The sequence below is a fragment of the Anser brachyrhynchus genome, assembly GCF_964034855.1.
Source record: "Anser brachyrhynchus genome assembly, chromosome: Z".
Lineage (NCBI taxonomy): Eukaryota > Metazoa > Chordata > Aves > Anseriformes > Anatidae > Anser > Anser brachyrhynchus.
Window position 1 is genome coordinate 73,266,228 of NC_137697.1, and position 17,883 is coordinate 73,284,110.

Sequence of the window (17,883 nt, forward strand, 5' to 3'; positions counted from 1 at the left end):
GTCCGACATGATTTCATGAATAAAAGCTGGTAAGATAAACCAGCATGCAAGAGTTCTGTCATCCTCTCTCTAGAGATGTCCACACAAGACAAGGAGAAAAATTACCAAACACAAGATCTGCAATAAAATAATTTCTGTCTTCCATTTTTACTCCTGAAGCATTAAAACACATTTGCCTATTTGCCTGCTCTGAAAAAAAAGAAAAAAACACTACTTACACAGTTACTATGGATTCCCTAGCCACATACTATTAATAATTTGCTGCTTTCTGGGATCAGAAACTCAGTGGATGGACTTGAGAGGTCCCAGATGCAACTTCCACCCCCACTCCCCTTCATGCTTGTATAATGGTTAATTTGCTTCTAAAATAGGTTATTCCACAATGAGGAGAGTTTATCATATTAGGGGACATACCTAGTATTACAGCAAATAATAGTAAAGAAATTTCACTGAAATTAGCAAATTTAAAAAAAAAAAAAGGATGGTTTGATTGGCTGACACATTATAATAATCTTAAAAAATCACCTTGTCTTTTGGTCAATTTGAGGAATGTATACTCCATTAAAAATACTTCCATGAGTATCATAATGAATTTTTCTGAAAAAGCATAAATATAATAAATGAGCTTTTTAATAACCTAGCTTCACTAGAAATGCTGTAGACAGTAGAAATCTATTTCTAAGAAATCAGGTCATTGCTCTAATTAAATCTGACATAGACAAAAGAGCATACATATAAAGCCTGAATTTAATGAAGAAAAATTTTGCACCTCTAACATGGCAGTAATAGATTGCTTTGAACACTGTTATTTTCATCTGAAATTTACATGACATCTTTTGAGGTGCAGGCATGGGTCTGTTTTGTATAAATGTAGAGCAAGGGCCGTTTTCCTTGCACTTACAGACGAACTTGTGGCATTCAGCTCTGATCTCTGTGGTGCCAGGATGGAACAATTCCTGCCAGCACATGCCAGAGGCATTTTTACTCTCAAGGAGTCACAGTGTCTCAGTTGTGCTGCAGGGAAAAACGATTTAAGAAATGTGATACTTTCTCTTCTGTGGGAAGGGGAGAGCAACTGCAGTAACAAAAGTTTTTCCCAGCACCAGGAGTGTGGGTGAGGAGCTGGGGGACAGGAGAGGAATGTTTTTTGGCTGAGCATCTGCTTGGGACTTGAGTTATAGCTAGGCTTTACACTGGTGACCCAAGGGAACACCTGAGCTCTTCTTCAGTTGTAATGCAGCTCGCAATGCATTGATGCTACAGTGAGCAGAGCAGGCTGTATAACCAGACTTCGGCTGCATGAAGGACTACAGAAAAAGAACTGCAAGTCTGCTGTGGTTGTGCACCATTTCTTAGAGTTACTACATGAGTATGTGGGTGACCTTTATTTCACAACTGGGACATCAAAGGCCGTAAAGCTAGATGCTATTTAAGAGCTGAGAAATTCCCTTAATTTTTACTATAAAAGGACTGGCACACATATTTTATTAAGGATTTTAAATTGGTTATAATAAAAGAAAAAAAGCCTTCAACACCAGTCCTGTACTGCAAACACCTCTGTTTAAATGTCTCAAATTAGATTTTGTTGGAAAAATGACACTGGCACACTCATAAACCAGCATACTTTCCATTATAAACTCATTTCTAGTGTAAACTTTGAATGTACAAGCTATAAATAGCACCTTGACTACAACATAGACTTTCATTGTGTGCCCTGAATTCAGAAACAATATTTGGACTTTAGCTGATTTGTTTCTTTATAATTCTTCATCTCTTCTATCATTTATTTACTATTTCTTTACCTTTTAATAAAATTTCATAAGAAAAGCTATAAATAATGTTCTTCAGGCAGGAAACAAAAGATGTGTCTGCAGTGAAAGGCCTTACACTTTCTGTTCAATGACAAATACAGTGCAGTTTCTTGTTGTACCACGGCATAACCAGCAGTAAATCCCATGAGAAAATCCAGGTCTGCGATCCAGTATCCATAAACTTAATATCTAGCCTCCTTGTGCTCCCTCTGTACACTTTTTGCTGTTAAGCACCTCCACTTTGTCTGCCAATTGTGATTTTATTCAAAATATTTTTTTTTACCTTTCTTCTCAAAACCTTTCTTTCTCCTAACGCAATCTCGTAACCATTTTCCAGTGTGCTTCCACCTGCATGCACACCTCCAGCTTAAGCACTCTCCTTTCTTGTGTTTACTTGGTAAGAAAACAGAGAAGAAAATCCAACTATGTATAATTGCCTAGAATATTTAGAAATAGATCCTCTGGATGTTCTAAAACATACAGAACAACACTACTACCTGGAGAAAAAAAAAAAAAAAAAGAGCTACCTGAAAAAAATCACCCCTAAACCACCATCAATAAAAAGCAACCTAAAGTAAATCTTCCTAACTTGTATCAAAGTATTTGAGACTGCTAGTTTTCAATATTTTACATGTACGAAGAAAAAGGCAGTAGTATATACGTAGGCACAGATTCCACTTTGTTGGCCATCAGAAAAAAGCAAAAGGGATCTAACTTTTGGGGCCCGGCAAAACAGAGCAGTGGATATTGTCAAAGAAAAATATTGTTTGTTTTTTAGCATGCAAGAGGAATAGTTAAGCAACATTGCCTCTACTTATTGGTCAGTGAAGCAAAGGTTATCGGTTTCACAAGTCATCCTCAGCTTACTGCAGTGGTATAATATAAATTCACTAAACATTTTCAGCAGTGCAAGTTGGCTGAGGTGGTATCATGACCCGAAACTGTTTTTTGGCAAAGCAATCCTTGCTGGTCTGTTACATGTTGTCTCACAGTGGCTCTGTACAGTATCTCTAAGCAGTATACAGGATGCAGTCATTGCACAGATGCTATAAAGGGAGATTGTTGCCATCTGTATGTATTAAAGTATTCAGGATTCTCTGCACACTGGAGATGTACAGCCAAGAAAAAGCCATATGATTCCCCGTTCCTTCAAAACTGCTGTGTTCCAGAACGTAAGTTTTTATTTAAAAATAATTAAAAAAAAATACAAAAATCATTTTAACTTCCTCTCCACTTTTGCAATATGAGTTAATGCTGCTTGCCATCTTTGTAATGCCATTTAAGATGTAGCAATGAAAGATTTTTAAGACCTAAGTATTATTTTCATAGTAGTGAAGAAAACCTCTACAATGTGAGCTTGTGCTAAGCAGCTCAGTGGTTCCTGCCTGAATCTGCTATGGTGTGCATTATATCTGCCCACAGCGGGGACAGTCCATCTTGGCTTTCCTGAAACCCCAAGGTCATAAACGTCCTCCCACAGATGCTAAAACCCAACAACCTGGTATAATAGGTTATTACATATAACTTAAATTGTATAAAATCCCTTACATCTTCTGGCCCATTTAAATACTCAGTTTAAAATTACAGAATCACACAATCACAGAATGGTTTGGGTTGGAAGGGACCTTAAAGATCATCTGGTTCCAATGCCCTGCCATGGGCAGGGACACCTCCCAGCAGCCCAGGCTGCCCCCAGCCCCATCCAGCCTGGCCTTGGGCACTGCCAGGGATGGGGCAGCCACAGCTCCTCTGGGCAGCCTGGGCCTGGGCCTCACCGCCCTCTGAGTGAAGAATATCCTCCTAACATCTAATGTAAATCTCCCCTCTTTTAGTTCAAAGCCATTCCCCCTTGTCCTATCCCTACACCCCCTGACATAGAGTCCCTCCCCAGCTTCCCTGCAGCCCACTTTAGGCACTAGAAGGCCACTATGAGGTTTCCCCAGAGCATTCTCTTCTCAAGTCTGAACAACCCCAACTCCCTTAGTGTGTCTTCTCAAAGAGAGGTGCTCCAGTCCTCTGATCATCCTCATGGCCTTACTCTGGACTTGCTCTATCAGGCCTCTGTCCTTCCTTTGCTAGGGGCCCCTGAGCTGAGTGCAGGGCTCCAGGTGGGGTCCCACGAGAGCAGGGCAAAGGGGGACAATCCCCTCCCTCGCCCTGCTGCCCACGCTGCTGTTGGTGCAGCCCAGGGTATGGTTGGCTTTCTGGGCTGCAACCACAATTAGCCACTCTTTGATGCTTTAACAGAGAAGATCATGTGTTCTGGTAACTCAGTCCTTACTTCAGCACTTGCAAGAATAAAACTGTTAAGATAATAGCAATATATCATCTAACCTAAGGTGCTAGCACTGAATACAATACACTGACATGACAGATGATGTTTATGGCCAGCAAATGGAATAATTTTACCTGCTCTGAATATGCAGTAAGGAATAGCAAAAATTTATTCCCATTCAGTCTATGAATTTACAAATTAATCGTTCCAGAAGATACATATACTTTAAAGGAAAGATGAATTCATATAGTAAAAAGGAATATTATTGGTCTGTGAGTCAATGAGCCAGAAGACATTAACATATGCAATCTTTACTGTAATTATTTAACGTTTTTCAGGACACTGTATTAACCTTTAGAAAAGTAAACAATGGAAAGTTGCATGGCTGGCTTCAACAAAGTATGAGCCAGAAGTGCCTTTTTTGCCTTCTTTACGTGGAACAATAATCTCATTGCTCAAAGCACCTTGACTAGATTTTTAGTTGCATTCTACTTTGTGTAGATGTTTATATCTTTCCAAAATGAAGAAAATTTATCTTAAGGTAAATAATGGGGGTTCCCTTGCACTGAAAAAGCTGCACAAATATCCATATTTGGCAGCATATAATTCTTATTACTACACATTTTTACAGTTTTAACTTTGATCACTAAAATGCATATAGATTTACATGGAATCATATAATCCTTTAGGTTGGAAAAGACCCATAAGATCATCAAGTCCAACATGAGACTAGCTGGATGAATTTTGTTGTTGTTGTTCAGTTGTTTTTTTCTTTGGTTGGTTGTTTCGTTGAGTTTCTTTTTCCCTTCCCTTCCCTTCCCTTCCCTTCCCTTCCCTTCCCTTCCCTTCCCTTCCCTTCCCTTCCCTTCCCTTCCCTTCCCTTCCCTTCCCTTCCCTTCCCTTCCCTTCCCTTCCCTTCCCTTCCCTTCCCTTCCCTTCCCTTCCCTTCCCTTCCCTTCCCTTCCCTTCCCTTCCCTTCCCTTCCCTTCCCTTCCCTTCCCTTCCCTCTCTTCTCTACCCATATCTCTGTTTAGCTGTTACATTTTTTTTTTCTAGAAGCAAAGCAAAATGCCTAGAAGCAAAGCAAAGAAGATGACTTTTTTTTTTTTTTAATTGTGTAATTCCCCCTGCTGCCAGTCTGTCTAAATTCTTTTCTGTACCTACATTCCCATTTTCATGTCCTTACTTTCTTGTAGTCTTTAATATGCAGCCATCTCTTCTTTATTTGGAATAATAGCTATCTGCGGAACTGGAGAAGATGGCAGCCCCAAGCAATATCAGTGCTGAGAACTATTCCAGCTTCTAGAGAAATTGCTGCTTTGGGCTCAGTTAGTAGCTTGCTATCATTCAGTGTTGCACAAAGACTCATAAACCCCTTTGGAACCATGAATTTACGGTGTGGTATCAACTGAGCAACAATTCATGACGTTATGTACTCTCCATGCACTTTCTCTGCTGTTCCTTCATTACAGTTCCACCCCAAACCACTGGTGATGTCCAGGATTAGGCTGGCTTGCATGAAGGCATATATATACTTTCTGTGATACTGTCAAAAGAAGAAATCAGACAGCACTGAGCCTGATGCAGCAATATGCCTTGCTTGACTGAACTGGTTGCACAGTCACGTTTTGTAGGTGGCTCTATACCACTACCAGATAAACCAATCAGGTTACCCACATGAATTCAAAATATCCCTGTGAAAAAAGTAAGCTTTACCATTCCATTTTTATAGACAGAGAAATGAAGTGCTAAGAAGATCCCAACTTATTCAAGGTAACAAAGGAATTTAAATGAGCAGGAAATGAAACTATGTTTGTCAAGCGGCAGTAAAATATCTTTACAGTAAAAAGTCTTAACTACCCAGTAATTCTTTCTTGCCCATTGCAAATAATAAATAATTCAAAGGTGACAATTAATATCTGTTTTCGGATGCCCCAATCTGAAATTGATACTGTGTCACATTCTCACTGCTAGTACAGCAACCACAGTTCTCCCTTACACAGCAAGGAGTTAAGATAATGATTTCCTGTAAGTCCTCCGTGGGCACTCCATTGAGCACCGAGAAATTCCCAGTGTCAGTGGCAGGGAGATGTAAGCAGTAAGGTGCTGGTCTTCAGATTGTCAGCAAAGTTGCCTGACTAGTAATCATACTATAATTCCTGTAAGAGTGAAATGATTAACTATATTAGAAAGATACAGCAGGCACAAATTTATCCCGAATGGTCTATTTTGTGCCTGTGAACCTTCAGCTATCCTCTTCTGTTATTTTATTTCAGGAGGAAGAAAGCAAAGGTCAGAGTCATGGACAAATCTACTGGTTCATTCCTCACTACCCAAGCAATACACTACTTGAATATATTCGAAGTCATTTTGAGATTAAAGATAACACTTCAAAAGGCTCTTTGAGCGCTGAATCAGCCATTAAGTACCCATAGCTTCCTGAGTCAATCTAGAGATGCTGATCAGTTTAATGCTAGAGAATTGCATTAAAGGTCAAATCCAAGAGCAATTAAGGCCTGCATGATAGGAAATTGAAGAGTCAGCTGAGGAACATAATGCAAATAAGCATCATGTTTTCTGTATGTTGCCTTTCTTTGCTTCCTTCTCTAGATTCAGCTAAACACAAATTAAACAGGGTTGTTCAGCATTTGACAGCAGTAGCTAACGTGCTCAGAAGGGGAGAGCTTCCTCTTCACATCCCTCTATTCTTTGAGGAAAAGCAATATTGCATTTTTTTGGATTCTTTTACTTGTTCTTTCTCTTTATGTTTGCCTTTCTTCCTCTTTCCTGAATAACACCTGAAAATGCTGTTAGAGTGGAAGTTTGGCATCATTTTGTAGTATCTTGTCCTCCTTTATTCTTGGGTTTTTGTATATCTAAACAGCCATGAAAGAACCCATAGCTCATTTTTGGTAAAGACTCTCATCTCTTCAATACCATGAGTACACATGATACAGAAGCAAATATGAGTTTGAGTGTAAAAGTACAAATCACGTTATCACAGAATAGCTGGGGCCTCTGGAAACTGTCCAGTCCAATACCTCAGTCCAATCTCTCCAAGAATGGAGACACCATAACCTCTCTAGGTAACCTGAACCTGTTCCAGTGTTCATTTAATCTCAAAGTCTTTCTCATGTTTAAGCAGAATTTCTTATAGGTTACTGTGGGCCCATTGCCTCCTGTTGCTGTCATTGGGCACTACTGAGATGAGAATGCCCCTTTTAGCCTTATTGAACCAAGAGATAAAAAGTATTCTTAGACTGAACCATGTGGTTAGGACTCACTAATTTACTTCTGCAGTTGATATATTCAAGTTTGCCATTGTAAGCACAAAAGCCAAAGAGGGTTTTCTTAGTATAAATCAAGACTCTTACCTAATATGATGACTTTAAAGCTGATGATCTATTAAAACAAACCCATAAAATATTATGAGATTTGCCAGAATTTTCTGTTGTGCTTTCTAGTGACCTGCCATGTTTAAGCTTCCATGACAGGGAAATATGAACCAAATTCTCCTTGATGTAAAACCATGTAGATTTTCTTAGTGCTACGTTTTCCTTACTAAAGTCTGGGAAGAGCTTATGGACCCATAAAGAACCAGAACTGCCTTTTAATTTATTTATTTTTTCAAGTTTGCAAGACAGTGTCCCTTTCTAAAAAGAAGATGTGCATCCTGAGTTGTAGCTGTTGACTAACAGTCTTTAATTTGTCCTTTTGTTCATACTTATTTGCACATTGCACAGTAACTGAATTTGCCAAACTTTAACTGCAAAAGAAGCATATTCTTGCTTCTGCTTCTCTTATGGACTACAAAGACTATCTATAAATTCCCTTGAAGCAGACACAATGGGACTGGGACTCCATTGCCAAAAAGGCCATTGCCAAAGGTGGCATTCGTGTGGGCTTAGAAGACAAAAAGCCAACATTTATTGAACTAAGTCTATTGATCCTCAATTTCTAATGACATTGGGTCACAGTTTAAGGAATATTCAAGCCTGATATAAGAAATATGTTAAATTGTCTGGTGTCAAAGGAACTCCAAAGATGGTCCATTGGAGACCCTAATCTTCTCTTTAGATATATTTGATAGGGTGCCCTCCAACATGTTGGCCCCATTATAACACCACATCTGTAAGATTCTATTTAACTTTCATGTGAGAAACTCAATATAAACTGGGCAGTTGGCACCAATAAAAAAAAATGCATAAAAGCTGTAAATCATAGTTCAATGGCAGTTTCTGGAGTAATAAAAAATAAATAAAAATGAATCAATGAATATCACTGTCTGCAGAATGAAGGTTGTTTTCTGAGATGACTATTTTGAACACTGTGAGTCACAGAAATAAATATAGATTTGCTCAAACTCATAATCAGCTAGAAATAAAGTCGTATTTTCCCAATATGACATCAGGAGAAGGCTGAAGTCCAAACAAATGAATTGCAATAATTCAGTAATGGTGCATTCCTGAAACAACATTCTTCAGACAAAGTAATAGAATCTGCATCAATCACCAAATGTGACAAAAATAAGTTGCCCTCACAACATGATTTGACAGGATCTACATCTTCTGCTCTGGAAATATATGCTTGTACTTTTTCTTGACATTTACAGTGTTTTCCATAAATGTGGTAGCTTTAATTTTCTGATAGGCAACCTTTATTTCTTGACTATGTGCCATCCAAGTGACTTTATCTCATAATTCTTTGCATATTTTTTGCTGTTTGACACTTCTTGAAACACAGTAAATCTAAAAGTTTTATCAGCTTGATACCCAAAGTACTGTGATATGCACTGGTGAGGATGTCTTCTTTTGTCTCCACTACATTTAAGGACAAATTGATCTCTTCATGAGCCACAAACTATTAACACTCATTAACCTCTTTCAATTTTGTTAAATATTCTTTTGCAAGTTCAGATGCTGAACCAACACATAACTTTCAAAAATATTTCTCCCAAGTAAAACTGTCTTTCAGTCGATTAGTAGAGAAGTTGTCCAACAGAGAACAACAGGGAGGCACTTCCTTCAACCTTCTATCCATTTTGTCCAACCTGCTACTGAAAACTGAAACAGCACAGACTTCACAGGGTTCCCAGATAACTTATGCCTGAGCTTTCTCATCTTTACTTTCAGAGATCTCTTTCCCTGGCCTTTCTTCTTGCAATATGCACCCATTACTTTTCTCTGCTATAGGCATGGAAAACAGACTGTTCAGCACCTTCTTATGATTTAACGACTTCTGAAGGCTCTTCTTCAGTGCATTCACTTTTAGTCTAGGCTTCAATAGTTGCAGATTTTTAGTTATTTATTCCAAGTCTTTGTTTGTTTGTTTGTTTGTTTGTTTTTTCCCTAAACTATCAAGTTTGTAATTTTTATTTACCTTAGGACTTTCTTTAGCTGGTCTCTACAGCTCTGACAATACTGTGCCTGTATGAACAAGCTCAAATGAGACCTAAAGCTTTACTGAGCCTTGTACATTGTTTTCTTTCTGCCTCAGTTTACCATACAGTATTTATTGAAAAGGTTTTTGGTTTTGTTTTCTCCAGTTTGGCAAGAACATGTTAACTTCAAAGCATAGCTTCCAAAATACAGTAAGGTCTCCCAGTTTTATGTTGTCTAAAAACTTAAGCATCTTTTCTATTCCATTGTCCAGGTTGCTAACAAAAATACAAAAGAGTACCAAATTTGACTAGCTCTGGCAAAATCTCATTTTAGATGTGCTTCTGTTTTTACGTTGAGCTATGGATTTCCTAACCAGTTTTGAAAACATGCTACACAAGTTCTATCAAGACAACACCTTCCTAGCTTCTTCATGTAGATGTCATACATGCCACTATCATTCTCGCATCCTACTGGGGAATGCCCTATTGGACTTGAAAATTTTTCTTGTTGTCTGATTTGATCAGAGTGGAACATAAATTAAAACACAGATGCAGTCAGATATGGAGCTTGCTTTTTGAAAAATCTAATAGCTCTATGCTTGTCTTAGCTGCTCATGGGGTTAACAGAAAGAAATGTCTGGAAACTAGATGCAACAACCCATCCATTGTCTGAACGACCAGACATTGATATTAAAGAGAACCACCCAGGCACATCAACAAATGTTTTATTATGCTTTTGATCTACTCTGAGAGATTCTTGATTTAAAATTACATTTTTTTTCCTGCTAGATTTCCCAGGAGTCATCATTGTGTTGTGTGATTTATTTATTTTATTTTTTATAATTGCACTGCACTTTTTGCTCCTGTACATACATTCAGCTTCTGCTTGTTCTTCTCTACTTTTTATATGTTACATTATTAGAATGGGACCAGCATGTCACACATCTGGAGTGCAACTGTTTTTTCTCTGGCACATGATTTACAGGCTCAAAGGAACTGTGCTGAAAGACACATAACCCCTGCAGCATCCAAGTGTTTCTACCCATCTCCTACTATGTCCACCCATATGTGTGGGGCATAAGGGGACACATCACCCCTGCCATGCTGGGCAATAGCCACTTGGTGAATGACTCTGAATGTGGTGTTTCTTGCCCTGGCATTCAGAGGTGTTTCTAGTCTTTAACAAAAGCTAAAGCTAATCTGTTGGTTTCTGTGCTTTTTTCTTTTCATTTCTAACTACTTTTCAGAAAATAGGTCTGCAGCCATATTACAATGCTTTATCACAAATGTTATTCAATATTTAAGAGTAAAATCATAGTACTCTCTGGTTATGTTTATCAGTTATAATAGCCGGATTATCATACTCTTTAGTCACTGTTTTAGCTGGGCAAAATATGGAAAATGTTTGCAACATCAGCATCTTTAGTGTTCTACCAGTTCCTGTCTCCCAGAGATGACTATTTAGTCCCCCAAATGCAGTATGACGTATGTGACCAGACATCCAACCACATGCACTACCAGATAAATACACAGTCACTTCACAAACTAAACTTTTATTTCAGTAGCCAGGTGAACTACTGAAAATGTGTTCTAATTAAAAATAAATAAATAAATAAATAAATAAACTACATAATTCAAGGTCTCCACAGCAACAACAAAAATCTGCCTGCCTGTTTGACTTCCTAGCAAAAGCTGAATCTTACTTTCTACACCTATTTCAGAACTATATAATCAAAGCTATTAAAGAAACAAGTTACAAAAACTTGGCAAAATTTGACATTTTGTTTCAGACATCTGGAAATCCTGAAACATATTTTAGCTGAAAATGAAAAATACATTCATTAGTTTGTATTATGCATGAAATTAAAACCATGGAATTTCATTACTACATGTACAGCATCTTGGGTGTGGGAAAACGGGAGCAAATTACCTCAGGCAATAAGCAGTGCATATCAGAAGGTGGCAGCACCATTATGGCCTGATGTATTTGCAACACACAAACATCACTGCCATTTCAATAAAACAACCAACTACTGCACCTCCTGTAACTTTATTTTTTCTCTGACACACTTCTTGTAAATCTCTTGGTTGGGACCAACACTATAATGTTTTCACCAGTATTACAAAACAGGAAAATTTGCAATGTGCTTTTCCTGGTATAGTCAGTATTTTTGTATATGACTCAGAGTTGGGTTTTTCTTCTGTTTGAAAATATGTTTATGGAAAAAAACAACCTGCATAGATATTTTTGGGTGTAGCATGTACTTTCTTAAATACTAATAAATAGATGAACAGTCATCCAGTTCCAAATAGAGAGTTTGGGAAGTTATTTTAGCAATGAAAAGTCTTTTCCTACATTAAACTTGCACATCCTCAACACAGAGATGCCACAGGTGCAGGTCTTGATTTCTCCACTCTTTTAAAATGTGCCCTATTTTACTTAAACAAACACTCTACTGACATCAGTGAGAGACTTATGTCTATAATAAATATATTTTCAGGCTAGGATTTTCTATACTGCTTTTTGACCATCTGTGTGAGAAATTATGGATGCCATTCTGGAAATACATGAATAGTTTTATTCACTGAGCAAGTTTCTGCTGATTTCAGTGAATTACTAATGTAAGTAAAGTAGCTTATATATTGTTTTGCTGGATCAGAATCTAACAGCAAAGTGGTATTGTACTATGGCTTGTGTATATGATCTTCTAAAACACAAGTGCCAAGCACTGATAGCCACTAACTAGCGGAACAATGAATCACCAGTTTTAAAACAATGGAGGGTAATAGCCTGTATGCTAAATACTACAAATCAACAGCAGTCTGCCATTTAACATCATCGATTTTCAATGATCAGGCTCCAAAAAAATGATACCTTATGTCAGCTACCATGACATAAGCAGTTTAAATTAACGCGATATGCCATAACAACAAAACAAAAACAAACAACAACAGAACAAAAAACTTAAAATATCTACTTGTGAAAGTACAGACCAAAAGTGATTAAACCCAAATCTGAACTACTCTAAGTAACTCTTCCTTCTTTTCCCTCAGGAATATTTTGAAGCACTTGTTTTCTGCTACTTAGATTTCTGTCAAACACATTTCATATCTAACCTGTCTCCATTGCCCATATGTTCCTTGTAGACTGTAAGCATTTAAAGTAATTAGAAAAATTTGTTAATGGAAAGCTGTCTCAAGATAATGGTCTTCTGGTACTAGACAAATGCCAAGATGACATTTTTTGAGGCAAGAGACATCTATCCAACCACTTTCTTCTGGTGTCATGACTTCATTTCTGTTATGCCAGACAATTAATGATGTAGATTCTGCTATAACATCTGATGTGCCCTGCTCTGGGAAATGGCAGTGACTCTGTGTGCTGGTGGATCTAGTGGAAAGCGTTGTTCTGGGAGAGACTCTGCAGCTTTACAGAGGCTCACAGCAATACTATTTGGGCTTGTTTCCCCTCAGCAGCTCCTGTGATTCACAGTACCATGTCAGGCAGGTTTAAAACAAAAGGTAGCTACCCTATGAAGCATCACATCAAATCAATTAGCCTATTTGCTGCTGTGGAATTTTACCTTCCGTTCATTTGTAAGCTTCGCCTGACGAGTGGAAAGGTAGAGTTCCTGCTCACTTTAGCCATTAACTCACGCATCATGCTAACAACCTCCTAAGGTAATATCTCGTGTAACTCCTGAGAAACGTTTTTGAAGTAGTCAGTGGAGTCTTCAGACAGAGTATAGCTCCGAGATTTCTTAATGCGTCTTTTAAATGTTTGTTTTCACAGCCATTGATCATGTTCAAGATTTCCACTCTGTAGTACTAATTAAAAGGAAACAAACAACAACAAAAGTGCACTTTAAAAGCTAAATGAATGAGAAGAACATGGAAATTGTTTGTTCTGCTGAGTGTGGTGTTGCCATTTGATTTACTGTTCAGACAGTGATGAAAATAAGCAGAGAGTGAAGCACAGGGAGCTTGATTTTGCCAAGTATTTTAATGTCTACAGTGAAGTAGCTATTGTGGCACTTAAATAATGTAGCACCAGAACCACATATCTGTAGCTGTTTTAGGTGCCTAGGAGATGACTGCAGTGGGAGCTGTGATGCTGGTGAAGTTTCAAAAAAGCATATGAGGAGGGAGCAGGTAAGCTGGTCACAGAGCATGAACAGTTACAAAATACATTCAGACCTATGTATGTCTGCTTAAAATCATGTCATTTCATTGGATTCTTTAGAGCTATGAGAATTGACAGCACCTGAACATCTACTACTGAATAAACAGCGCAGTGCACCAGAAAGCAACTTTCCTTTCTCTAAGGAAGAGAAAGGATAGTCCAAGAGATAAGTGTCAGAGAGGTCTGAAATAGGTGGAGGTAGATGACATGCATAAAAAAAAGAAGATGAAGAGGGTTTATAACCTTTCATCAGCCATCAGAAATAATTTGACATTTTATTTTTCCATATCTATTCTTGACAAAATATCCTGTGACAAAACAAAAGGGGGCTTAACAACAGCACATCCTACATGCTAAAGGACTTTTGGAAGGAGTTTTGAATTTCTTACTGCAAAACATAGATTCTTCTGCCACAATATTTGTGCAAAAACAATCTATTTACTTTCTTCAGTAACAGCTCAGTATTTCAGGCTAATTGTTAATTTGTTGCTGAATGATTTAACAACCCCTTGTAAACAGATATTAGTGACAAATTATGTTAAATAAAAGCTGAACTGGGTTTTAGCAGATCTAATATGCATTTAAAAAAAGCAGAAAGAACCTCCCTTAAAAATATATTAAAAAAAAAAAAAGCTTATGGTTTTTAATGGTAAAAACGAATAAAACTAACTACTTCGAGTTAAATTGCACCTGGACTAGCTACAGAGTTTCAGAATTAAATAAAATTATTTGGGAAGAATATTCGCAATATCCAGTAGGTGGCAGACAGTGACCGTGTTTAGGTCATCTTATCTCCACAAAACCTCCCATTCATAGAGCAGATAAAGAACTGCATTATTAATTTATACCACCGCATCCACTCTACACCTAATATTTGTTTAGCCAGCTGTTTCCTCTAATCCTCCTTAAACGCTATTGATTGAAATCCTAAGTATATTCAGACTTATTTTTTTATTTTTACCCCAAAGAACATTTTGTTACCTACGTATTACAAGCTACCTTTTCAAGTGTTCAAGTGAAGTACTGTATGCTACAGTTACTAACAGCAGAGACAGAATGTCTAATACTTCCTCACAAGCAACAGAAGCAGCTTGTGATATGAAAATGATCCCCCCCCCCAAAAAAAAAAAAAAAGAAAAAAAAAAGTACTGTTCATTTTCAGGGAGTTTTAAGTAGTGAAATACACTGTCAGGTTTACAATGAAACATAGAAATGCAAAGTATTCCAACTTCCAAGAGTAGCTTAACCACTACTTTAGTGCAAAGGCATATGAAAAGCTGAAAATACTAATTTCAAGTCTCACTCTTTAATCCTTGCACTGAATTGGAAAACTTTCAGTACATTTAAATATAAACAATTACAAACTCACTCTTCCTTTGAAGATCTCAAAGAACTTTTTAAGCTTGGTCAATATTATTTCCTGATTTTTATTGGGAGGCCAGGAGGTTAAGTGCCTTGATTAAGTAAATATCAATACCAGTTCTTTGGTTCCAGACTGTGACCGACAGTGGACAATGACATTTCATTTAGTCACATTTCAGAATAAAATCAGAGAGTCTGGGGAGCTTTCAATGCAGTAGAAAATCATTTTCTTACCCTGTCACAAATTGTAAATACAAAGGTGCGCTGCAGCATGCCATAGGAACGTGACACTCTTTTCTGAAACCTCTCTCACACAACCTCAAGCCTCTGTACTACTACATATGTTATGCTATGTTATGTTATGTTTGTTATATTATGTTATGTTATGTTATTTAGAAGTTGCTAGTTGTTTTAACCATTCTGGCTGAAAATGAGAGGAAACTGAACCTGTTAGGTTTATAATGAAAGGATGCTTTGCTGTGAATTACACTGTCAGTCATGTCTCTGAATAGGACATTGCTATAGATAATACTTTTCCTCATAATGACATGGATTTTTTTTTCTCTTCCCCATTAGCATCTGCTTAGAGATTCAGGGATCTTATTAGGAAGACAAGCATTTTGGCACATTTTCAGAACATATCAGGAGTGTCTTGATTATTACCTCGACATTTTTATTATTCAACTTGAAAAAGCTGCTCTCTCCAAAATTATTTTTCCCCTTTTGCTTTAACTGCTGTGTTCAAAAGTATCACAAATTAATCTTTTTTCTTTCTTTCTGTTCCTTCCTGCTTTTTTTTTTTAATTTTTTTCCATTTCCCCTCTTTGCTTGTTGATAACTTTAATACAGGTAAGTATGTACAGATTGGAGTCTCAGCTAATGCATTCAGAGCAACTCCACTTAGCTATGCTCTACAGGAGTTGAAGATCTGCCTCCATTAGATATGAAAAACCAAGGAAGCATGAGCTGTCTCTTTGTAGCACAAGGATTCTGCATGACACTCCTTGGCATGAGACTGCTGACTCCTGGTTCTCACTCCATAGGAGCTGATAATAATTTTCCTGTTTATGATGCATTTCTCCACGTGCTGGAAATGCTCACTCTCTAGAAAGTGTTTATTGAGAGGGTGTGTATCCATAGTTACACAGACTCACTGCACCTCTGTTTTCAACTGCCACATCATACATATTCTTAACAACGTTTTCCTAACAAAACAATGGGATTCTTCCCACATAGGTATTAAAAGTCTTGCTAATCATTAATACAAACTCATCACTGTCAATAATCCACAGGATTCTCTTGCATGCATTGCCAGGTTCCCACAGCCTCCTGCAGGAGTTATATCAGTTTTATGACATCACACAGCAACATTTGGGAACATTTTCTCCCCCGAAAGATCCAGGCAGTAATTAATTGTCCTTACTAATGACACACAAATAGTAATGAACCCCCCATCAATTCAAACTTGCAAATGCTTTCCAACCCTTTGCATCTAAACCTGACACACAAGCAGTTTTGCTATGGCAAACATTCTGCATGACACCTTTATAGGTATTTGATCAAAAAGCAAATAAACATGCAGTAAGATGATACAGTTATCATAGCAATGGACCAGCTAACACATTCAAAATGCTCTGCCATCTAACTGTCTTGGAGGATGGAAATGATACAGAAACCTGTGCCAAATGCTGTTCAGGCTTTCTCTGACGAGAAACAGAAAAAATATGACATCAGGATATAATATATCACATCTTATCAAAATATTTTTTCTTTCCAACTGGATGGTCTGTACTTTACAGAAATCCAGTTCCAGCCCTTGAAATTCTTGCTCAGTCTAACATCCTCCTTTTCTTATGTCTTAAAAACCTCTAAAAGCATCTAACTGGGTGGAGAAGTCCTTCAAGAAAGACAAATCTCTGTGAAATGTATAATCCCATAGGAGGAAACTGTAGACCAGAGGTATACAACTTTTGTATTTCAGTCTGAATCTGCAGTTGCAACATGATCTCTCCTTTGGTAACACAGAGTACTTAAATGCATCAAACTTAGCCAGTTTCAATCCGCCGTTCACACTCTCCCCCCACCTTAGCTGCCAAATTAGACTGCTTGAAAATCCTTTCAGTACAGCCCCGCAGCTGATGCTACAGCCGTTGCTCACTGCATCCCCATCCGACTTAAAGCAATAAAGGAGTAAAAAGCTTCCCAAAAGTTCGATAGTTTCTTTACCTTGCACAGAGCTCCCGAGTCAAGATGCTCTCAGAACTCTCCAACAGTTTGAAAGAGAGGACAGCCAAGTGCAGAGGAAGTTTATGGTGCTCACCTTAAGTTAGCGTGTGCGTGTGTGCCTGTGTCCCGAGTGTCTCTTTGTGGCTCTGTGTGGCAGAGGACCTGATTCAGGGAAGAGAGAGCCACTTTCTCACCGAGAGGAAAAGAAAAGCAACACGTCATAAGTTAAGTACGCCTCCAAGATGTCTTAATTACAGCTCAACGTGCTTTCCATTCAAACCCCAGGAATGAGAGAAAAAAACAAACCCACACACGAGGTCTCTCTCTCTCTCTCTCTCTCTCTCTCTCTCACTCACTCTCTCACTCACAGACAGAGCGTCCCAGCACGCTGTCCTGTCCCTCCAGGTCCCTGCCCCGACGTCCTCACCCCTTAGCTCCTGCCCTCCCAGATCTGCACCTAAAAAAGCCTCTGGCACCACGCAAGTCCCGAGCTAAAAAAAAAAAAAAAAAAAAAAAAACAAAAAGTTGTTAGTGGTGCTCCTCGTGAAGGGATCATTGAATTTAGGGTGTGTGACACCCTGAGAAACGTGATACTTCTGACCACTTGCCTCTGCTCGCTCCCAGCCCCCCTGCTCCGTATTTGCCC

The 17,883-nt window shown here is 38.1% G+C and overlaps 1 protein-coding gene across 5 annotated transcripts in view; it reads right to left on the minus strand.

Annotated features, from left to right (window-relative positions):
- The window catches only part of HAPLN1 (hyaluronan and proteoglycan link protein 1), a 63,117-nt gene extending 45,240 nt beyond the window's left edge, over positions 1-17,877 (minus strand). For 2 of the 5 annotated variants that reach the window (XM_080574563.1, XM_080574558.1), the window contains exon 1: positions 17,332-17,877. The gene's annotated coding sequence lies outside the window, so the exon portion shown is untranslated. Of the gene's footprint in view, positions 1-17,237 lie in introns of all 5 variants that reach the window. The other 3 variants (XM_080574562.1, XM_080574557.1, XM_080574559.1) reach the window with 2 other exon arrangements.
- Positions 17,878-17,883: the final 6 nt, after the last annotated feature.